A 26037-nucleotide genomic window follows, 5' to 3' on the forward strand; every position below is an offset into this window, starting at 1 on the left:
GTTGAAGTCAACTAGGTACACATTTCCTTTTCTCACTCCAGTGAGAACCACTTTATTGTTCCTTTTATTTCTCACAACACAGGCTTCTGAGTTGAAGGTTACTGAAGGTCCTTTATCACAAAACTGGCTGATACTCAACAAATTGTGCTTGAGAACATCCACTAAGGCAACCTCCTCAATGATGACATTGTCTTTTGAAATCAAGCCATATCCCACAGTATAACCCTTGCTGTCATCTCTAAAAGTAATACTTGGGCCAGCTCTCTCCTTGAACTCTGTGAGCAGGGTAGAATCACCATTCGTGTGTCTTGAACAACCATTATCCAAGTACCACAGATTCTTTCTATTTCCCTGCACACATTAAAATCAAATCAAGTTGATTTTGGTACCCAAGTTTCCATGGAACCTGCCTTGCTAGCTTTCTTCTTCTGTTTCTTAGGTTTGATCTCATTTGACTTGGGGATATCAGATTCATCCTTAGTCATCTGAGTTGGACCTTTGAAACCATTCATTAAAATAGAATTATCAATGATGACATTTTGATTAACAGGAAATGGCATTCTATTAGCAAACATGTTATTCCAGTAGGCATGCTAAATGGCATTTGAGGCATACTAAATGCAGCATAATAAGGATTAGGTGCAAATGGCATATTAGCAAATTGTGCATTCATATTCTGTGTAGACATAGCATTCATAGGCATAAAAGGCATGGCATTCATGTTGGGAAAAGGGGAGGGTACAGACATAGGAGTAGGCATGGCAAGTTTGCAACTAACAGACAAATGATTAGCACTACCACACTTAACACAGATTTTTCTAGGAGCATATTTATCAGGTATGTAGTTGCTATGTTTGTTAATCCCTACTTTCCCATTTCTATTGTTTTTCCTTTTAGCCTCTGTTTTAACCTCAATCTTTTCTAGTCTGTCATTCAATTGCTTGATAGACAGATGACCAACATTCACTTTCTTCTCCTTCTTCATTTGACTAGATTCTCTTGAAATGAAGTTTTTGGAAATTGATCCATATTTTTCATTTAACTTGGCAAGTTTGGATTTACTCACAGGTTTGCTCACAGCCGACGGATGAGGATTTATGTCACTCGACGGATAATCCTTTTGGTTATCCGACGGATGGCTCTCATCATCCGTCGAGTCCACATCTGTTAGCAATCCTTCAACCAAATTGGATTCCAGCTTCTCCTTATTCTTCTTCCAGGCTGCATAACAAAAGGACTCAATACCTTGAACTTTGGTGGTTTGAGCATGAACATCTCTAGATATTTTCCATGCCTTAATCACCTCATGTTCTCGTTCAAGCTGCTTCTTCAAAACCTCTTCTTTCTTCAAGGACTCAGTTAATTCATCCTTAGCAATCTTACACTCAATTCTCAATTTTTCAAATTCAATAAACTGAGACTCTAGCGCATTATTCCTCTCACTTAAAAACAAATTGCTTTCTTTAATTTTAGCATTTTCCTTGGTGAGAGACTTAAGTATAACACGCAAGTGATATAATTCTGTAGACATGTCATTGATAGCATCATTACACTCAGCTTTAGATAAATGTGCTAGGTTAGTGGTGATTACCTGATTACTTGAAGAACTTGTCTCTGTTTCATCAGACTTGGCCATTAGGGCTAGATTGACATAGTTGACATCCTCATCCTCATCCAGACCATCTGCTGCCCAGTCATTTTCTTGTGTAATGAAAGCCCTTTCCTTTTGTTTGAGCAACTCAAAATATTTCTGTTTATAATCCACAGGCTCAAACTTTTTCTTGCTGGAATCTGACTTTCTACACTCACTGGCAAAGTGCCCTGCCAAGCCACATTTGAAACAATTGAATTTTAATTTATCCACCATGTTTCTATTTGGCTTAGCTGCTCCAAAGTTCTTTTTGAACTTGAGCTTGGCAAATCTTCTGGAAAGAAATGCTAGATGTTCATCAATGTCATCCATAACATATTGGCTCAAAGAATCTTCATTTTCTGCTACCAGCCCCTTGCCCATGTTTTCACAGACCTTTAAAGTAGACTCAACAGCTTCTATCTTCATCTCCTTCTCTTTCTCTAACTCAGCGACCAGTGCAATAGACCCTCCTTTCTTTCTCCCTTTCTCCATTCTTTCATCTTGCTCTATTTCAAGCTCATAAGTCTTTAGCATGCCATACAGTCTTTCTAGTGTAAACTCCTTGTATTCTTGTGAATTTCTCAAGGAGACTGTCATTGGTTTCCATTCTTTTGGTAGGGATCTCTGAAATTTGAGGTTAGAATCTTTGGTTTGGTAGACTCTTCCATGCAGCTTTAGAGCATTTAGTAGCTCTTGAAATCTACTAAAGATATCAGTGAGAGTTTCACCTTCTTCAAAGTGGAAATACTCATATTGTTGAATTAGTAACTGCATCTTATTTTCTCTAACTTGTTCAGTGCCATCACAGATAATCTGAATTGTATCCCAAACTTCCTTGGCAATTTTGCAATTGATGATGTTGTCAAACATGTCACCATCAACTCCATTGAACAGAATATTCATGGCCTTCTTGTCTTTCCTGATTTGTTCAATATCAGGATCTGACCATTCATGCCTTGGCTTGGAAACTGATGGCTCATTTCCAGTTGCAGCGCTCATTAGTACATGATGGCCTCTCTCTATGCAATCCACATAGGCCTCATCTTGAGAAAGTAAATGAAGATGCATCTTTACCTTCCAGTGATGGTAATTATCTTTGTTCAGAAAAGGAATCTTGACTCCAACATCCTTCTTGTTCATCTTGTTGTTTGTTGTGATCTTTAAACTCTTTGTGCATCAAGAGCTTGCTCTGATACCAATTGTTAGTCCCTAAAAATGCAACAAGAATTATAGAAGGGGGGTTGAATGGAATTCTTGAAACATTTTCTGAATTATAATATGTTCTAACTCAAAATATATATGTGAGTGTTTTGATTTTCAAAGTGCGGAATGATAAGTTAAAATGAATCAAAACACAAAGTAATAAAAACACAAGTATTTAAAACATTTTGGTGGATTTTGAATGTATCCACCAGATATATATATATATATATATATATATATATATATATATATATATATATATCGAGTGAACCCTGTGAAGCTTGAATAGCTCACAGCTGCTTACAAATAAGAACAACTAAACTTCCAGAGAAATGCTAAGGGATACAACTTACAATTGTTTCTCTGAGAAATGTATTGCTTAGTCTTGTTGTTATTCTACTTGCTACTCTTGGTTTATATATCACCAAGATTACACAGTAATAAGACTAGATAATAAAACAAAACCTATCAAGTCTAATACTATGCTGCTTCATTACTCTATTCCAGCATCTTGGAATATCTTCATAATAGTATGGAAATGGCAATGCTTCTTTGTTCTCAAAAACCCAGTTGAATAGGCTGCCACATTCCTTTTGCAAACACTCGGTGCATGTGACTCTGTTGTCACTGTCAACGGATGTTTGAATTGATCATCCGTCGGTTACAAGATTATCATCCGTCGGGTTGCCTTGTCGATCATCCGTCGGGTAGCTTTGTTGATCATCCGTCGAGTAGCTATTTGGCACTTGACTTCATTTTATTTATGAAGAATTATTAGACATCTTATATTTACAATTAATCAACCTATTATGCATATCTAATTAAAGTCAACATGACTTATATTGTAATATCCGGGAAAATTATGTGAATATTATATGTTAAATAAATAAATATTGTGTGTTTCATAAATTTAAAGTAATTAATGCCATGATATGAGAGGTTATAACGGTTATGTGTGTTTCTGTACGGGCCAGAAAATTTTTCGGTTGATTAAAATATGTTTAAATTGCAATTATAAGAACTTATCTGTAATCGGGACGCGTAATTATCAGCATCTTTATTAGGATACCTGTTTTATTTGATTTTATGTGCGTTTGAATGTATATTACGTGTTTTTGGGATTTTCTGGTAATTTAGGGATCGTTTCCGTTTTTCAAAAATCAACGGACCGGGACCCCACCGGGACGACAAACCCCACAAAATCGATGTTTTTATTTTTATAAAAATTTTCGTATTTCAAATACCCTTTATTTTTGTATTTTTAAATTATTCGCAATTTTCGGGGAATTTTGGCATTAATTTTGTATTTTATCGTTTTTAAAAATATTCCCCGTAATTATTATTTTGGGGCCTAATTATTATAATTAGGGGATAAAAACACCCTTAATTTATTTTGGGGTATTAAGTTATGTATATATATAAATACCAGATTTATTTTATTTTATTTTTATTTTATTTTCAGAAATTATTAAAAATAGCCCAAAAATCAGAAATTATAAAATTGGGGATTTAGGGTTCTAGGGTTTGTTCTTGAACAAAGTCGATCGATTGATATAGCTAGAGACATCTGTTTGCTGTGATTTTAATTACAAATCGAAGCTTGATTCAAGGCCGTTCTTTTGGCACAAACATCTCGAACTGAGGTTCAGTATTTTATAAAAACGATGTTCTTCGTTTTTAATTGAATTGGGTGTTTAATTTCTGTTAATTGTCAGTTGATTTTGATGCTTGAATTAGATTCCTGGGATGATTCTGAACCTGTTCGTATATAAAAACGTATCAAATGATAATTTAATTAGGTAGTACGAATTCGATTTGAGAAATCGAATTTTGATTGAATTTTCTGTTCTTATTGATTATGTGTTGATGATTATGAATACATGAATGAATTCCTGGGATTACCAGCTTTATTTCCGTATATAGAAGGTTAGATTTCGTTTAGAATTGTGTGGTTTCGACTTTTCCGATGAACTCGCCGGATAAAGCTCGATTCTCGCCGGAATCGGAGCTCTGTTCGTTGTTTGTGATTGTTTGGGGCATTTTCTGTTCGCCTGGAGAGTGGGGGATTGTTTTGAGGTGAAAATACGGGTAAAACCGTATCGATTGTGTTGAATTTGGGGGCTGCCGGACCTGGTTTCCGGTGACCGGAACCGGCGCCGTATTCTGGGTTTTTCCAGAATCCGGTGACCGTGTTCTTGGTCCACCGGTCACCGGCCCTTTCCCCTGCCGCCTTTGATCCATTTTCCGGCCATTTCCTTTTCTGATTTATGTTTCTGGTTTTCTGTTTTTAAATTTAAATCAAAATTCATTTCTAAAATTCTAAAAATCAAATATTTTAACTACAAAAATTCATTTAATAATTATTTAAAATTCTAAAAATTATTTTCTTTAATTATTTTCAAAAATACCATTTGATTTAATTATTTATAATTCATTTTGGTTAATTGTTTATAAATTTAATTAATTGATTAAAAATAAATTAATCAATTAATTTTATTTATAAATAGTTTAATAAATGTAAATTATTTATAATTAACTCAAATAATTCCTAAAAATTATTTTTAAGTTTTAAAAATTATATTTTGGTATTTAAAAATCAATTAATATTATTATTAATTGATTTAAATCTATTTATTTCTTATTTTATTCATAACAATTAAACCGTTCGTCCGTTTAATACGAAACGAACGCGTACAGACTCAGAAAAATATTGCGCTTCCAATAAAAATACTTTTGAGACCTAATTTCTTTTATACTACAATGTCATTTGATTTGTGTATCAGTTTAAGTCGGTATTTGATCGGTAAATGCTAATATTGACCTAATTTTCATTCTGAATGCATTAAGAAGTATCTTTTAATGATTTGACTTATGTATTACATGAAATATGTGAGTACGTGTTATATAAATGCCATGATTACGTGTTACGTGATATACATGCTATCTATTACAGTTTAATATGCCATGCTTAGTTATAAACGGTCGGGTAGATGTCAAGACGTATAGTTACGTCGATTGAGTTTAGTTCTGTCACTTAAGATAGTCCTTTTGTTTATAGAATTGAGTAGCAAGGAGCGCAGTCAAGTGTTAGACGGAGATAGTAGCCAACAGTAGAAACAGAGTTAAAGTAAGAGGTTATTGAGCATACCAGGCAAGTACCCTAACTTCACTTATTGTTCAAGTGACGTTTATTTCGCATCATATTATGCAATTATTTATATCATTACATATCATTCAAGTGGTATTGACTCTGAATTTATCCTTTCAATTTCTCTACTATTCTAAGTTCAGAATAGTTAAATATTTTTACATTTCGCTATAACTTACTCTGTACAGTGAAGCTTTGAATTGAGACTAGCGAATAACTAATTGTTCTGGTTATTTCGCCATTGGTTGTTGAGAAAACTCCGGACCATGAGAAATGGGGAGTTATGTGGTTTAAGGATGTCATTTGATTCGACTCCTTTGACGGAAAATGGTTTTATGGGTTGGATGGTTGCGTAAGAGGCCGTGACGGCGGTCCAGTGTGAGCTATGTGTTATACAGGATATAACACCTTGCTAGGCCGATATGTGCCTTGGGTACCTTTTGTTTAGTTGGATATGCTTCGGCATACCGGTGTTGCTCCGCGGCTGATCACCGGCGGCAACACACCGTCGTTCGAGGATTCCAATACCAAAACATAATATATTGCAAATGTTGTTTATTATCAAATTTATATCAGTTTTGATACTGTTCAGTTATTGTAGTTGGTTTTGTTCATCAGATATACTGTTGTTATTCCAAATCATAAGCTATTTACTACTTGCTGAGCATTTCTTTCGCTCATACTTGTTTCTTATCTTGATTCTTTCAGCTAGGCCAGGGCAAGCTTAAGTTCCAGGTCTGACCAGAGGTTATGTGCTTGTAAATAGTTGGTGTGTTTCCAGGTAGACAGTTTGGGACGCTTAAATAGTCTAGAGGTTTGTAATAAAATTTGAATAAATTGTAAAACTAATTAGACTATGGTTTGTAATAACACTTGATTTGTAGTAGTGCCTGTTCCATACTATAACCTGTGATCGATCCAGTGCAGGTAAAGGGGTCGTATTTATTATATTATTCCGCTGTGATTATTTTATTTTGGTTTAGTGGCAAGTGACCCCCAAATCTCGACCCCGGGTTTGGAGGGCGTCACAGGTTGGTATCAGAGCTACAGGTTATGGTCACTGAAACAGGCTTAGGATTGTCATAGATGAGTCATAGGAAGATCACATAAGATAGGCGCGTGTAGTTTAGCTTTTATAGGATTAAATTTAGGATATTGGGCTGGGTTATAGTTAAGTTGTTTAGGTCTCCTGTTTTGCGTTTAGCGTTAGGCCTTGTGTCATTGCCCTGCTATTTTGTTGGTTTAGTTAAGATTTTAAGCAAGGATTTAAAATTGTTGGATAATTCGGAGTAAATTTTCTTTATGTTATTATTCTCGAGATAATAAGCAGGATTATGTGATAATCATGTCGCTTGTGTTAATATGGTAGCAAGTTTATGATATTTTGAGAAGAGATAGTGTTTGCGAACTTTAATATGCTAAGGAATTGCTACATATTTGACACAATGCTTGACATATTATTATATATATTGCTTGTTTCTTACCAGAATAATGGCACCAAAGAGAAGAAATAATTTAGGAGAGGATCGTACCGAGAGTCGTACAGATCCAGCGATTATCCAGATGTTGGGACTGATGCAGCAGCAGATGTTACATCTTACGCAGCAGCAACAACAGCAACAACAGCAGCAAGCAGCAGCACCACCTGCAGTGACTTTTAAGCAGTTTCAAGCAGTGAAGCCACCTGAGTTCAAGGGAAGTGCTGATCCTGTGGAAGCCAATGCATGGCTCAAGGAAATGGAAAAGGCTTTTGAATTAGTCGGAGCAGGAACTGAGCAGAAGACCAAGTTTGCAAGCTACTTTTTGAAGGGCGAGGCGAACTATTGGTGGGAATCCACGCGAGCATTGGAAGGAGGTGAGTTTATAACTTGGGAGAGATTCACAGAGTTGTTCCTAGAGAAGTATTTCCCGAGGTATATGAAGAATTAAATGGAGATTAAGTTCTTGAATCTGACCCAGGGTGATCTTACCGTGGCTGAATACGAGGCTAAGTTTACTGAGTTAGCAAGGTTCGTGCCAGACCAGGTTGATATAGATGAAAAGAAAGCAAGAAGATTTGAACAGGGATTGAAGTTTTGGATTCAGAACAGAGTGGCCATGTTTGAGTTGACTTCATATGTGGCAATGGTTCAGAAGGCAATGGTGATTGAGAGTAGGAGTGATATGTCTCAGAAAGGAAATGATGGGAAGAAAAGGAAAATGAAAACCTCAGAGGGAGGTCAGCAGTCAAGTAATTTTCAGGGCCGTTTCAACAAAAGGCCAGGATTTCAGGGTAATAGGAATGTGGGATTCAAGAGACCACAATCAGGAAATGGAGGACAAGACAACCGTTTTCAGAATCCAAATCAGCAGAGACCCAATCGTCCACCTGCGTCAGAGTGCAAATTTTGTGGTAGAAGGCATTTTGGGATTTGTAAGGCTAATGTGTTGTGTTATAAGTGCAATCAGAAGGGACACTATGCTAATGAGTGTCGAAGTCAGACTACAGCTCAGAGATCAGGGACAGTGTGCTTTAAATGTGGAAAGATGGGGCATATTGCTAGGGACTGCCAGACAATTGAACCAACTGCTAATGTGCCAAGGATTGAAGGACCACCAACAAAGGACCAGCCAAAGGCTAGGACATTCAATATGACTATGAAGGATGCTGTTCAGAGTTCAGACGTGGTGGCAGGTACGCTTCCAGTCAACTCCATAGATGCTAAAGTTTTATTTGATTCTGGAGCTACAAGATCATTTATTTCTCAAAGTTTTGTCGATAAACTGCATTGCGAAGTTAAGTTTTTAGAACAAGCATTAATGATAGAGTTAGCTAATAAGGATCAAGTTTCCGTCGACCGAGTGTGCCCGAAGTGCGATATTAAGATAGGAGGACATCATTTCTATGCCGACTTAATACCTTTTAAGTTGGGAGAATTTGATGTTATTTTAGGAATGGATTGGTTGTCAGAAAATAATGCCCAGATTGATTGTAAGAATAGGAAAGTGAGACTTCAGACCTTGGATAATAAGAAGAAGGTGATATTTCGAGGAAATAAGCAAGAGAAGAAGTTCTTAACGATCGCTCAAGTGAAGAAGTTATTGCGTCAGAATTGCGAAGCATATTTGGCCCATGTGATAGACACCAGCAAGGAAGTTCCAACACTAGAAGCGATTCCAATTGTCAACGAATTTTCAGATGTCTTTCCAGACGATCTACCAGGATTACCTCCCGACAGAGAAATTGAGTTTGCAATTGATCTAGCACCCGGAACAGAACCAGTTTCTAAAGCCCCGTACCGGATGGCACCAGTGGAAATGAAAGAATTGGCATCTCAGCTGCAAGATCTTTTGGAGAAAGGAGTTATAAGACCCAGTGTATCCCCATGGGGCGCACCAGTACTGTTTGTCAAAAAGAAGGATGGGAGTATGCGGTTGTGTATCGACTATCGAGAACTGAATAAGCTAACCATTAAGAACAAGTACCCGTTACCAAGGATCGATGATTTGTTTGACCAATTGCGAGGCGCTGTATGGTTCTCTAAAATTGATTTAAGATCCGGATATCATCAACTAAAGATCAAGCCTGAAGACATTCCGAAAACCGCATTTAGAACCAGATATGGGCATTATGAGTTTCTAGTGATGGCATTTGGATTAACCAACGCACCAGCAGCTTTCATGGATCTAATGAATCGAGTATTTAAGAAGTATTTGGATAAATTCGTGATCGTGTTTATAGACGACATCTTGATCTATTCCAAAACAGAAGAGGAGCATGTAGAACATTTGAGGATAGTTCTGGAGATACTGCGACGGGAGAAATTGTACGCAAAGTTCTCCAAGTGTGAATTTTGGTTAAAAGAAGTACGATTTCTTGGGCACGTGATTAGCAATAAAGGAGTGGAAGTGGATCCAGCAAAGATTGAAGCCATAATCAACTGGGAGAGGCCAAAAACACCAACGGAAGTAAGAAGTTTCATGGGATTGGCAGGTTACTATAGAAGATTCGTGCAAGATTTTGCGAAGATAGCTACGCCATTGACAAAGCTCACCAGGAAGAACCAGAAATTTGAATGGGATGAGAAATGCGAAGAAAGTTTCCAGGAATTAAAGAATAGATTAGTATCTTCTCCAGTGCTAGTTTTGCCAGATGATCAAGGAAATTTTGTAATTTATAGTGACGCATCGTACAAAGGATTATGATGTGTTTTTATGCAGCATGACAAGGTGATAGCTTACGCTTCAAGACAGTTGAAACCACATGAAGAAAAGTATCCAACTCATGATCTTGAATTGGCAGCTATAGTGTTTGCATTGAAGATTTGGAGGCATTATCTTTATGGGGAAAAGTGCGAGATCTACACGGACCACAAGAGTTTGAAGTATATCTTTACCCAGAAGGAATTGAACATGAGGCAGAGGAGATGGCTAGAACTAATCAAGGATTACGACTGTACTATTAACTATCATCCAGGCAAAGCAAATGTGGTGGCCGACGCGCTGAGCAGAAAAGAAAGGTTAAATATGATAATTTCATCAGAAGAATTGATCAAGGAATTTGAGAAGCTAGAAATAGAGGTCAGTATTCCAAGTATGTCTATAGAGGTGTTATGTGCAATGTCTTTTCAACCAGAACTATTAGAGAAAGTAAGAAGATGTCAGGAGGAAGTTATGAGTCATGAACGAGACAGTTTGACAGGAGAAGAGATAGGGAGTCAAAAGGATGATAAAGGGATATTAAGATTTTCTTCCAGAATATGGATACCCAATGTAGCCGAACTGAAAGATGAAATTCTTCGAGATGCTCACAACTCTAGATATTCAATTCATCCCGGGAGTACGAAGATGTACAGAGACTTAAGAGAAAACTTTTGGTGGCCAAGCATGAAGAAGGAAATTGCAGAATGGGTAAGTAAGTGTTACACTTGCCAGCGAGTCAAAGCGGAACATCAAAGGCCCAGTGGACTGATACAACCATTGGACATTCCAGAATGGAAATGGGAGCATATAGCGATGGATTTCGTAGTTGGATTACCGAGGACCAGGGCGAATCATGATGCTATTTGGGTTATTATCGACAGATTGACGAAGTCAGCGCATTTTCTTCCTATCAACGAGAGATTCTCAATGGATAAACTGGTACGATTATATCTTAAAGAAATTGTGATAAGACACGGAGTTCCAGTATCCATAGTTTCAGACAGAGATCCTCGATTTAATTCAAGATTTTGGAGAAGTTTTCAAGATTGTCTCGGAACGAAGCTGAACATGAGTACCGCGTATCATCCGCAGACAGACGGTCAAAGTGAAAGGACGATTCAGACTATTGAAGATATGCTAAGGGTATGTGCACTAGATTTTGAAGGTAGTTGGGACGAGCATTTGCCATTAGTTGAATTCTCCTACAACAACAGCTATCATGCAAGTATTGGAATGCCACCTTACGAAGCTTTGTACGGTAGAAGATGCAGATCTCCAATATGTTGGGAAGAAGTTGGTGAAAGAAAGATTTTGGGTCCAGAATTGATCCAACAGACGAAGGAGAAAATAAAACTCATTCGGAAAAGATTAACAGCAGCTCAAGATCGTCAACGCAAATATGCTGATCCTACCAGAAAAGATATGGAATTTGAAGTTGGAGAGGCAGTGTTATTAAAAGTTTCTCCTTGGAAAGGTTTATCAAGATTTGGAAAGAAAGGAAAGCTGAGTCCGCGTTATGTTGGCCCTTTTGAAATTTTGAAGCGTGTGGGAAAGGTTGCTTACGAATTAGCGTTACCACCTCACATGCAGCATATTTACAACGTGTTCCACGTGTCAATGTTGAAGCGTTATTTGCCTGATTCGAATCATGTGATTGAATACGAGCCGATCGAGATCCAGCCAGATTTATCTTTTGTAGAGCAACCAGTGCAAATTTTAGATAAGAAAGAAAGAGTGCTTAGGAATAAGTCTGTATCTTTAGTGCGAGTCTTGTGGAGGAATCCCAAGGTTGAAGAGTCGACCTGGGAGTTGGAAAGCGAAATGCGAACCAAGTATCCTCATTTATTTTCCTAGGCTGATTCTGAGGACAGAATCCTGTTAAGGGGGGAAGGATGTAATATCCGGGAAAATTATGTGAATATTATATGTTAAATAAATAAATATTGTGTGTTTTATAAATTTAAAGTAATTAATGCCATGATATGAGAGGTTATAACGGTTATGTGTGTTTCTGTACGGGCCAGAAAATTTTTTGGTTGATTAAAATATGTTTAAATTGCAATTATAAGAACTTATCTGTAATCGGGACGCGTAATTATCAGCATCTTTATTAGGATACCTGTTTTATTTGATTTTATGTGCGTTTGAATGTATATTACGTGTTTTTGGGATTTTCTGGTAATTTAGGGATCGTTTCCGTTTTTCAAAAATCAACGGACCGGGACCCCACCGGGACGACAAACCCCACAAAATCGATGTTTTTATTTTTATAAAAATTTTCGTATTTCAAATACCCTTTATTTTTGTATTTTTAAATTATTCGCAATTTTCGGGGAATTTTGGCATTAATTTTGTATTTTATCGTTTTTAAAAATATTCCCCGTAATTATTATTTTGGGGCCTAATTATTATAATTAGGGGATAAAAACACCCTTAATTTATTTTGGGGTATTAAGTTATGTATATATATAAATACCAGATTTATTTTATTTTATTTTTATTTTATTTTCAGAAATTATTAAAAATAGCCCAAAAATCAGAAATTATAAAATTGGGGATTTAGGGTTCTAGGGTTTGTTCTTGAACAAAGTCGATCGATTGATATAGCTAGAGACATCTGTTTGCTGTGATTTTAATTGCAAATCGAAGCTTGATTCAAGGCCGTTCTTTTGGCACAAACATCTCGAACTGAGGTTCAGTATTTTATAAAAACGATGTTCTTCATTTTTAATTGAATTGGGTGTTTAATTTCTGTTAATTGTCAGTTGATTTTGATGCTTGAATTAGATTCCTGGGATGATTCTGAACCTGTTCGTATATAAAAACGTATCAAATGATAATTTAATTAGGTAGTACGAATTCGATTTGAGAAATCGAATTTTGATTGAATTTTCTGTTCTTATTGATTATGTGTTGATGATTATGAATACATGAATGAATTCCTGGGATTACCAGCTTTATTTCTGTATATAGAAGGTTAGATTTCGTTTAGAATTGTGTGGTTTCGACTTTTCCGATGAACTCGCCGGATAAAGCTCGATTCTCGCCGGAATCGGAGCTCTGTTCGTTGTTGTGATTGTTTGGGGCATTTTCTGTTCGCCTGGAGAGTGGGGGATTGTTTTGAGGTGAAAATACGGGTAAAACCGTATCGATTGTGTTGAATTTGGGGGCTGCCGGACCTGGTTTCCGGTGACCGGAACCGGCGCCGTATTCTGGGTTTTTCCAGAATCCGGTGACCGTGTTCTTGGTCCACCGGTCACCGGCCCTTTCCCCTGCCGCCTTTGATCCATTTTCCGGCCATTTCCTTTTCTGATTTATGTTTCTGGTTTTCTGTTTTTAAATTTAAATCAAAATTCATTTCTAAAATTCTAAAAATCAAATATTTTAACTACAAAAATTCATTTAATAATTATTTAAAATTCTAAAAATTATTTTCTTTAATTATTTTCAAAAATACCATTTGATTTAATTATTTATAATTCATTTTGGTTAATTGTTTATAAATTTAATTAATTGATTAAAAATAAATTAATCAATTAATTTTATTTATAAATAGTTTAATAAATGTAAATTATTTATAATTAACTCAAATAATTCCTAAAAATTATTTTTAAGTTTTAAAAATTATATTTTGGTATTTAAAAATCAATTAATATTATTATTAATTGATTTAAATCTATTTATTTCTTATTTTATTCATAACAATTAAACCGTTCGTCCGTTTAATACGAAACGAACGCGTACAGACTCAGAAAAATATTGCGCTTCCAATAAAAATACTTTTGAGACCTAATTTATTTTATACTACAATGTCATTTGATTTGTGTATCAGTTTAAGTCGGTATTTGATCGGTAAATGCTAATATTGACCTAATTTTCATTCTGAATGCATTAAGAAGTATCTTTTAATGATTTGACTTATGTATTACATGAAATATGTGAGTACGTGTTATATAAATGCCATGATTACGTGTTACGTGATATACATGCTATCTATTACAGTTTAATATGCCATGCTTAGTTATAAACGGTCGGGTAGATGTCAAGACGTATAGTTACGTCGATTGAGTTTAGTTCTGTCACTTAAGATAGTCCTTTTGTTTATAGAATTGAGTAGCAAGGAGCGCAGTCAAGTGTTAGACGGAGATAGTAGCCAGCAGTAGAAACAGAGTTAAAGTAAGAGGTTATTGAGCATACCAGGCAAGTACCCTAACTTCACTTATTGTTCAAGTGACGTTTATTTCGCATCATATTATGCAATTATTTATATCATTACATATCATTCAAGTGGTATTGACTCTGAATTTATCCTTTCAATTTCTCTACTATTCTAAGTTCAGAATAGTTAAATATTTTTACATTTCGCTATAACTTACTCTGTACAATGAAGCTTTGAATTGAGACTAGCGAATAACTAATTGTTCTGGTTATTTCGCCATTGGTTGTTGAGAAAACTCCGGACCATGAGAAATGGGGAGTTATGTGGTTTAAGGATGTCATTTGATTCGACTCCTTTGACGGAAAATGGTTTTATGGGTTGGATGGTTGCGTAAGAGGCCGTGACGGCGGTCCAGTGTGAGCTATGTGTTATACAGGATATAACACCTTGCTAGGCCGATATGTGCCTTGGGTACCTTTTGTTTAGTTGGATATGCTTCGGCATACCGGTGTTGCTCCGCGGCTGATCACCGGCGGCAACACACCGTCGTTCGAGGATTCCAATCCCAAAACATAATATATTGCAAATGTTGTTTATTATCAAATTTATATCAGTTTTGATACTGTTCAGTTATTGTAGTTGGTTTTGTTCATCAGATATACTGTTGTTATTCCAAATCATAAGCTATTTACTACTTGCTGAGCATTTCTTTCGCTCATACTTGTTTCTTATCTTGATTCTTTCAGCTAGGCCAGGGCAAGCTTAAGTTCCAGGTCTGACCAGAGGTTATGTGCTTGTAAATAGTTGGTGTGTTTCCAGGTAGACAGTTTGGGACGCTTAAATAGTCTAGAGGTTTGTAATAAAATTTGAATAAATTGTAAAACTAATTAGACTATGGTTTGTAATAACACTTGATTTGTAGTAGTGCCTGTTCCATACTATAACCTGTGATCGATCCAGTGCAGGTAAAGGGGTCGTATTTATTATATTATTCCGCTGTGATTATTTTATTTTGGTTTAGTGGCAAGTGACCCCCAAATCTCGACCCCGGGTTTGGAGGGCGTCACATATATGCTACTACATAATCTATACAAAGGTGTTTACGGAAATGTGCTACATGACTTATTGTTACATAAGCTACTCACTCGATGGATGTCAAATCATCATCCGTCGGGACTATATTGAGTCATCCGTCGGGACTATATCTGATCATCCGTCGAGTGCTACATTGTTCACCATGTTAAATCTACTAAGATGTTTTGTTTATGAAATCATCAAGTTCACAACATATTCCCAACAAAATTAGTTATCTATATACTTTTGTTCTTTTTGATTCTATCTTATATTAAGTTCAGATATTGAAAATGTAAGCTAACGTTTAGACAGTTCTTCTTAGAATTTAAAAATTTTCAAGCTGAATTTTGAATTTTGAAAAATAAATATACAGAGAGTTCTGAAATATTTATAAATCACATTCCAGTTAATTTCCAATAAAATCAAATTAATTTTAATTTATTAGAAATTAATCTGCCGTAACATATTAGCTGAGTTCTTGCCTTTAGGATGAAGAATTTAACATTCCAATTTTACCAACAAGTCTAGTGAAAGTTGCTTCATCCAAAGGTTTACTAAAAATTTTAGATAATCATTTTTCTGTTGAAACAAAAATGAGCTCAATGGTACCATTTACAACATGTTCTCTAATAAAATGGTACCTTACATCAATGTGCTTAGTTTTAGAATGATTAACTGGATTAGTAACAATAGAAATAACACTAGTATTTCACACATAATTGGAATTTTGTGCAACACTAGGCCATTATTAGTTGATTTCTAATCCAAAGCACTTGAGCACAACAACTTCCAGTAGCTATGTATTCAGCCTCAGTTATGGAAGTTGACACAGATTATTATTTCTTACTGTACCAGGACACAAGTCTTTGTCCAAAAAATTGTAAGATTCCACTAGAACTCTTTCTGTCAACCATGCATCCAATAAAATCTGCATTTGTGTATCCAACAACTTCAAATCCAGTTCCCTTAGGATACCAAAATCCCAAGTTTGGTGTTCCCTTTAAGTATCTAAAAATTCTTTTCACAGCCATCAAATGTGATTCCTTTGGATTGGCTTGAAATCTTGCACACAGACATGTTACAAATATGATGTCTAGTCTACTAGCAGTCAAATACGACAAAGATCCAATCATTCCTCTATAACCTGAAATGTCTACAGTTTTTCATTTCTTATCTTCATCCAACTTTGTAGCTGTAGACACAGGTGTTGATGCAGGTGAACAATTAACCATTCCAATCTTCTTCAATAAATTTTTAAAATACTTGGTTTGGCTGATGAATATTCCATCACTTCTTTGACTGACTTGAAGTCCAAGAAAGTAACTTAATTCTCCCATCATGCTTATCTAATATTCACTTTGCATGAGTCTAGAGAATATTTGACATAATTTTTCATTTATAGAACCAAAAATGATATCATCCACATGGATTTGAACTAAGATCATATCACCACCATGTTGCTTGTAGAATAGAGTCTTGTCAATTATTCATCTAGTGAATTCGTATTTTAGCAGAAATTCTGATAATGTGTCATACCAAGCTCTAGGTGCTTGCTTTAGTCCATATAGATCCTTTATTAATTGATAAACAAAATCTTGAAATTCCGGATCTTCAAGGCCATGTGGTTGTTGCACATAAACTTCTTCTTCCAACTCACCATTAAGGAATGCACTATTTACATCCATTTGATACACTTTAAAGTTTGAAGGTGCAGCAAACGCAAGAAAGATCCTTATTGCTTCGAGTCTTGCAACTGGAATAAATGTTTCATCATTATCAATTCCTTCCTTCTGTGAGTAGCCTTTTACAACCAACCTTGCTTTGTTCCTTGTTACAATTCCATTTTCATCCATTTTGTTCCTATACACCCATTTTGTTCCAATTATGCTTTTGTTCTTTGGTACAGGAACCAACTTCCAAAATTTGTTTCTTTCAAAATGTTTTAGCTCTTCTTGCATAGCAGATATCCAGTCAGGATCAAGCAGAGCTTCCTCAGTTTTTGGGCTCAATTTGTGAAAGAAAGCATGCATTTAGACATTCATTTGCAGTTGCACTTCTAGTCCTCACTCCAGCATTTGGATCACCAATAATTGCATCTCTTGTGTGACTCCTATCCTATTTCCTGGGGTGATTTTGTTGACTTAAATTTTCTGCATTTTCTTCACCATTGGCATGACTTGCAGAATTTTCTCCCCTTTCTCCCCCTGAGTTTATGCTATCAAATTTAAGTGTATGAGATGAGTTTTCTTTCTGATGATTCATTTGATCAGTTGACTCTTCAATTATTCCGTTGCGTGTGTTGATATCAGCTTCATCTTCAGAATCACTATCAATATTGAGATTTCAAACTTAAGGGCTTCAGCTTCATTCTCATCAAGGCATTCCAATCCTGGACACTTGTCATCATCAAAAGTCACATCTGTGCTTTCCATAATTTTCTTTTGTTCAAGCATATAAACTCTATAGACAGTTCTTTCCAATGAATATTCCAGAAAAATTGCTTCAAAAACTTTAGAGTCAAATTTTCCCACATATTCAGAGTTGTCTTTTAGAATAAAACACTTGCTTCCAAACACATGCAGATGCTTCACAATAGGAATCCTTTTTGAAAGAATTGAGTAGGGTAATTTACCAAGATTTTTGTTGATGAGATATCTGTTTTGAGTGTAGCATGCAATATTGACAGCTTCTTCCCAAAAACTTGTTGCCAAATTGGCATCTTGCAGCATTGTTCTAGCAGCCTCAACTAAAGTTCTGTTCTTCCTTTCAACTACCCCATTTTGCTGAGGTGTACATGCAGCTGAGAAATCTTGAACAATACCCTTGTCTTTGCAGAATTCAGTTAAAGTTGCATTTCTGAATTATGTGCCATTGCCACTCCTCAATCTCTTTACACAGTTTTGATTTTCAGCCTGCTTCTCAATTTTCTTGATGTGTTCAATAATGTATGTGGAGTTTCATTCTTTGAATGCATAAACTCTACCCATGTATATCTTTATTAGTCATCCACCATCACAATTGCATATTTCTTTCTATAAATAGATAAGACATTAACTGGTCGAAATAGGTCCATGTGAATAAGTTGGAGAGGCGCACTTATGGAATTCACAGCTTTGCTTTTGTGACTAGACCTTTTCATTTTGCCTTTTTGACAAGCCTCATAAACTTTATCTTGAGCAAATTCCAAGTTTGGCACGTCTCTCACTAATTCATTTTTTACTAAGGTATTAATTGCTTTGTAGTTCAGGTGAGAGAGTTTCTTGTGCCATAGCTTGTTTTTCTCAATAGATGCCCTAGTGTAGAAGCAACATAAAACATCCTTATTTGTTGAGTATAAATCTATAACAAATAAGCTTCCTTTTCTTGCTCCTTTCAAAGCAACTTCACCAGTTTTTCTGCTGATAATTGAGCAGTGTTCTTTGTCAAATGAAACTATTGTGCAAGATATTCCTGTACAATAACAAGACTAAGTCAAATTGACAACCCTAAGTAAGTTGTATTTTAATCTATGTTTTGCATTTTGTATTGTAACATTTAAGTCTGTAAAAATGTACAAGAACAGACTGGAGTCTTTTCTGTAAACAGTATCAAGCCTAAGAATTCTATCTGGAAGAAGATCAAAAAGATCATGCCTTATAAGAGTTATGAAGAAGCTAGGAGTTGAATAAATCTGTTTTAGGAAAAATATTCATAGTTTAAGTGTTATATAGAAGTCATTCGAGAACTCCAGAATGACTTATCAAAAAGTCGGGAAAGCTACTAGAGAACTCAGAGATATCGACAAGCCAAATTGAAGACATGAAGATTGGAGATATCGACAAGTCATTTCTTCACTTAAGAACTCTGAGATATCGACAAGTTAAAGTATCACTAGAGAACTCTGAGATATTGATAAGTTAATTTGACATTAGAGAACTCAGAGTTATCGATAAGTCAATTTATCACTAGAGAACTCAGAGTTATCGATAAGGCAAAGTGAAGACATGAAGATAAAAGATCTCGACAAGCTTAATTCTCTTATAAAAAACTCAAAGACCTCGATAAGTCAAAACAACTACATAGTGATTAGAGATATCGATAAGCAAATATACTTATCAAGATGTTAAGTTCTGTATAAATCAAACTGGAGATCTCGAGGTAAAATTCAAAGTACAAACTGTAGACCAGTTCAATATCCAAGATTATCAATCAACAAATAATCTAATCAGTTGGATTGACAAGTCTGCAAAAGCAGCTTGAAGAGTACAAGATCAAAGGCCAAGATTAACTGGAAAATTAAACTCATAGGCGTGCAAGATTAGCAAAGATACACTAAGCCGAAATAGAAAGATTTGATTATCCAAAAAGAAGGTTTAGTACATGCTAATGCATGCAGTGTAATAACCAGTGTATATCGTTCTATAAAGTAAACACTGGATACTTTGTTAGTAGTAACCATTTAGATAAGAAAATCTTGTATTCTCTCAAGGAAGAAGCTAAGCTCTTTATCAGCAAAGAGCCTGGAAATTTTGTAGCAAAACATTCTTAATTTTAATATAAAATTAAGTAAGTTTTGAAAGATTTGTGTTCACTATTTTATCTGTCTAAATTCAGTACTAACACATTTAACTACAAGATTTTAATTTACTTTGTTCATCACCATAAACACTTCAAGAAAAGCAGAAAAATATAAAAACACATTCACCCCATGTGTGTGATTCATTATCTAACAAGTGGTATCAACAAAATCTGAAAGTAAACATATTCAAGATCTTGGAAGAATGAATACACTAGAAAATCATTAGCATCAAAATCCCTACTTTTGATAAAGCTACACTCTATAGAAGAAGAAAATGTTGCTGTTTATCAGGATGGCCAATCCATTATACATTCAGATTCTCAAGAATGGGCCTTTCATTCCTATGGTAAGAGTTGAGGAATCTACAGATGAAGATATGGTCATTCCAGCTCATTATGGTCCTAAAGATTCTTTAGAATACACTGAGCCTGAGAAAGAAAAAGTCTCCCTAGATAGTGTCTTGCAGTTAATCTTGATTGAGTCACTTGATAATGTAATGTACAATAACATTGTCAACTATGACACTGCTAAACAGATCTGGGAGAAGAAAGAGATACTTTGTGCAGGAATAGAGGAAGTTAGGTCAAATTAAAGAAGGATACTGATTTCACAGTATGAGGGTTTCATGGCTAAGCCAAAGAAAAGTATTACTGATGTGTTTGAAGGTTTAATAAGATAATTAATGACTTGTAGCTGCATGATAAATATTATGAAGCTGAAGAAGTGAACTTGAAGTTTTTGCTCACACTCCCTGACCATTTGGAATAGAAAATTTCAGGAATCAGAGAAGGGAGAGACTTGAGTAGAATAACTCTGGAAGTTTTATATGGAATCTTAAAGACATATGAATTGGAAAAGATTCAAAGGAAGTCATTAAGGTCTGGTCAGGGGAATGTTGTAGATGGTTCAAGTGCTCTAATTGTCAATGAAAGCCAGATCTCTAATGATGAGCCAAGATCCCAGACTCCAGTTGTCTCAACTAGTGAGCAAAGAAACAATGATTCACAGGAACAAGTCATACTGGAATTGGAAGAAGATGAGTTTTACACCCTGGATGAACATGATGAGCTAGATCCGTCAATGGCCTATCTGGAAAGAAAGTTCTCTAACATAAGAGTAAAGAAGCCAAGATTCTTCAAGGGAAAAGGACAATCATTCAACAAAGACAGCAGCTGGAAAGGAAAAGGGAAGTACACAACTAATAGCAAAAATGGCTACAAAACTGGATCTGTGGACAGATCAAAGATAAGGTGCTATAACTGTGATGAGCTAGGCCATTTTGCTACAGAATGTAGGAAACCCAGGAAAGAAAATAAAGACAAAGCTTATCTTGAACTGGAAGCAAAGTATGAAGCTCTTCTGAAAAAACAGCAAAGAAAAGCCTATATTGCAGAGGGAAAGAGTTGGGATGATTCTAAAAATGATGAAGATGAGGAAGTTAGAAATTATGTACTTATGGCCTTGGAGCAAGGAGAGTCATCCTCATCAAAAACACAGGTACTAACTCTTACCACCATTGATAAAAATGTGAGTCAATATAAGGAAACTGTTGAAAAGATGAGCACATAAATGTTTCACATTCATACAAGTATGGTTGCTGCTAATGAAGAGGTTAGCAGACTGATAAAGATAAATGAGAAACAAGAAACTGAGTTGTTGTTGGTAGAGCTTGAAGCTGTGAAACAAGAAAATGCATACCTTAAGAACAAGTTCAAGTGTGCAAATGAGATTGAAGTTGTGTTAAGGAAGAAGCTAGAAAAAAATGAAGTCAAGTTGAAATTTTTTAGGAATGTATCTCAGTTGGTTAGACAATACCATGAGAAGAACAAGCCATTTGCAAATATTGCTATTGGTCTTGATTATGATGCCTTGAACAACAAGAATAAAGTTGCAGGTGAAAATGGAAAAGCAAATGAATATGAAGATGTTCCAGCTATGCTTAAAAAGAACCTATATTCAAAGCATGTGAAGTGGATTTCAGTGAAGAAGAGTTGATCAGAAAGCAAGAAATTGATGATGAAGATAATGAGAAGAAGAATGTAGAAACAACTCCAACTTCTAAAGATGAAAAGAAGCCCATGGTCAACCAAGATTCCTAGAGACTTGTCAAGGAAGTGAAAACTGTAGTTGCAAGAAAGAAGAAGAAGAATAGAAATGGGAAAATTGGGATAAACAAAAGCAAAAATTTTGCTTATGTTGCAGATGCTCCAAGGAAGAAATGTGAAAAGTGTGGCTCTATGAATCACCTAACTTACCTTTGTAAAAAGGTTGTTAGTAAGCCAGTTGAAGGAGCCTGCAATTATAATGAATCCAAGGAAAATAATCCCTATTCATTTTATGATAAATTTGACTACATTCCCTGTAACTTAAAGTAATGAAAAGCTGTCACAAGCTGAGAGTAGATCTCAAAGATGTCAATATTGGATCAACAGCTGCAAGGGAAAATGCACAAACATCTATGAATGCTAATCTTTCTGAGACTTCTAACTCTACTTCTGCTAAATCAGTTAATAAGAAGAAAGTACCTAACACTACTTGGGTTGCTAAACACACTTAAATTTATTATGTGCAGGGCAAAATGAAGAAGGTCATATGGATTATAGACAGTGGATGAACCAGGCATATGATATGTGATAAGGCCCTGCCATCACAATTTGAGGAGAAGGGTGACCCTTTGGTGACCTTTGGAGACAACAGAAAAGGATTCACAATGGGATATGGCAAGATTATTTCTGGAAATGTTGTCATTGATGATGTAGCATTGGTAGCTGGTCTTGAAGTAAATCTTCTCAGTGTCAGCCAGTTTGCAGACAAAGGTTTTAATGTTTTATTTGACAAAGAAGAATGTATTTTCATCAGCAAGAAAACCAATGAAGTTGCTCTGAAAGGAGCAAGGAAAGGAAGCTTGTTTGTTGCAGACTTGGACTCAACAAATGAGGATGAAATTTGTTGCTTCTACACCAATGCATCCATAGAGCAAAGCAAGTTATAGCTTAAGAAACTCTCGCATCTAAACTACAAGGCAATCAACACTCTGGTCAAGAAAGAGTTTGTGAAAGACATGCCAAAATTAGAGTTTGCACAAATTGAAGTCTGTGAAGCCTGTCAGAAAGGAAAAATGAAAAGATTAAGTCATAAATCAAAAACTGTGAATTTCATAAGTGCGTCATTGCAACTTATTCACATGGACTTGCTTGGGCCAGTAAATGTCTTATAAATTTCAAGAAACAAATATGCACTTGTGATGGTTGATGACTACTCAAGATGCACATGGGTATAATTTATACATTCTAAAGATGAGACTCCACACATCATAATTGAGCACATAAAGAAAATAGAAAAACGGGCTGAAAATCAAAACTGTGTAAGGAGATTGAGAAGTGATAATGGGACAGAATTCAGAAATGCAACATTGAGTGAATTATGCAAAAACAAAGGCATTGTTCAAGAATTCTCTGCTGATAGAACACCTCAACAAAATGGGGTAGTTGAGAGAAAGAACAGAACATTAGTAGAAGCTGCAAGGACAATGCTGCAAGATGCCAATCTGCCAACTAGTTTTTGGGAAGAAGCTGTAAATACTGCATGCTACACTCAAAACAGATATCTCATTGACAAGATTCATGGAAAATCACCTTACTCAATCATGTCTAAGAGAAAGCCTACCGTAAAGAATCTTCATGTGTTTGGAAGCAAGTGTTATATTTTAAAAGAAAACTCTGAATATGTGGGAAAATTTGACTCAAAGGTTTTTGAAGCAATTTTTCTAGTATATTCATTGGAGAGAACTGCCTACAAGGTCTATGTAATTGATCAAAAGAAAATTATGGAGAGCACAAATGTCACTTTTGATGCTGACAAGTGTCTAGGCTTGGAATGCCTTGATGAAAATGAAGTTGAAGCCCTTGCATTTGAAAATCTCAACATTAACAGTGATTCTGATGAAGAGGCTGAAGTCGATGCACAACATGAATGAAGAGACTACTGAATAGGAAAATCATGGAAATGGAAGCTCATCTCAAACACCTGAATTTTATAGCACAAACTCAGGGGGAGAAAGAGAAGAAGGATCTACTAGTCATACCAATAATGAAGAAAATGATGAAGGCACCAGTCAACTGACTCACGCCAGAAAATGGGATATGAGTCACAATCAAAATGCAATAATTGGTGATCTCAATGCTGGTATAAGGACTAGAAGTGCAACTTCCAATGAGTGCATACATGCATGCTTTCTGTCTCAAGTAGAGCCTAAGAAAACTGAAGAAGCTCTTATGGATCCTGATTGGATATCTGCCATGCAAGAAGAGCTTAATCAGTTTGAAAGAAACAAAGTCTGGGAGCTAGTTCCTGCACTAGAGAACATAAGTGTAATTGGAACAAAATAGGTGTTCAGGAACAAGATGGATGAAAATGGTATAGTTACCAGAAATAAGGCAAGGTTGGTTGCAAAAGGCTACTCACAGGAAGATGGAATTGATTATGATGAGACTTTTGCTCTAGTTGCAAGACGTGAAGTAATAAGGATTTTGCTAGCATTTGCTGCACATTCAAAATTCAAAGTATATCAAATGGATGTCAAGAGTGCCTTCCTAAATGGTTAGTTAGAAGAAGAAGTTTATGTGCAATACCCACCTAGCTTTGATGATCTAGAATTTCCAGATTTTGTGTTGAAGCTACTCAAGGCTCTATATGGACTAAAGCAGGCACCTAGAGCATGGTATGACACACTGACAAATATTTAAACATGGTTTCACTAGAGGAACAATAGACAAGACACTCTTCTACAAGCTGCATGGTGGTGATATGATCCTAGTTCAGATTTATGTGGATGATATCATCTTTGGTTCTACTAATGAGAAGCTCTGTCAAAGATTCTCTAAGCTTATACATAGTGAATATGAAATGAGTATGATGGGGGAATTAAGTTACTTTCTTGGAATTCAAGTCAGTCAAAGAAGTGATAGAATCTTCATTAGCCAAACTAAGTATGTTAAAGATTTATTGAAAAAGTTTGGCATGGTTGATTGTTCATCTGCATCTACACCTATGTCTACAGCAACGAAGTTGGATAAAGATAAAAAGGGCAAGAGTGTAGATATTACAACCTACAGAAAAATGATTGGATCATTGCTTTACTTAACTGCAAGTAGACCAGACATCATGTTTGCTACATGTATGTGTGTAAGATTTTAAGCCAATCCAAAAGAATCACATTTGATGGCTATGAAGAGGATTTTCAAATACTTGAAGGGGACTCCAAACTTGGGATTATGGTATCCTAAGGGAACTGGTTTTGAAGCTGTTGGATACACATATGCAGATTTTGCTGGATGCAGGGTTGACAGAAAGAGTACTAGTGGAAGCTGTCAGTTTCTTGGACAGAGACTTGTATCCTGGTATAGCAAGAAACAACAATCTGTGTCAACTTCCACAGCTGAAGCAGAATACATAGTTGTTGGAAGTTGTTGTGCTCAAGTGCTTTGGATTAAAAATCAGCTAATGGATTATGGTCTAGTGTTACACAAAATTCCAATCATGTGTGACAATACTAGTGCTATATCTATTATGGTTAATCCAGTTAATCACTATAGGACAAAGCACATTGATGTAAGGTACCATTTTATTAAAGAACTTGATGCAAATGGTACCATTGAGCTCATTTTTGTTCCAACAAAAAAATAATTAGCTGACATTTTTACTAAACCTTTGGATGAAGCAACTTTTACTAGACTTATAAGTGAAATTAGAATGTTAAATTCTTCATCCTAAGGCAAGAACTCAGCTAATATTTTACAGCAGGTCAATTTCTAGTAAATCAAAATTAATTTGATTTAATTAGAAATTAAATGGAATATGAATTATAAATATTTCAAAAATCTCTGCATATTTATTTTTCAAAATTCAAAATTCAGCTTGGAATTTTTCAAATTCTAAGAAAACTGTCTAATTGATGATTTACACATTTAATATGAAAAATTAACACAAGGCAGCTGTCACACCCCAACTTTACCAATAATTTAAATATAACTACTACAACATTTTAAAAGAAGTAAACATAACCAAATCCAAGATCTTAC

Source organism: Apium graveolens, chromosome 2 (assembly GCF_009905375.1).
Source record: "Apium graveolens cultivar Ventura chromosome 2, ASM990537v1, whole genome shotgun sequence".
NCBI classification, from domain to species: Eukaryota; Viridiplantae; Streptophyta; class Magnoliopsida; order Apiales; family Apiaceae; genus Apium; species Apium graveolens.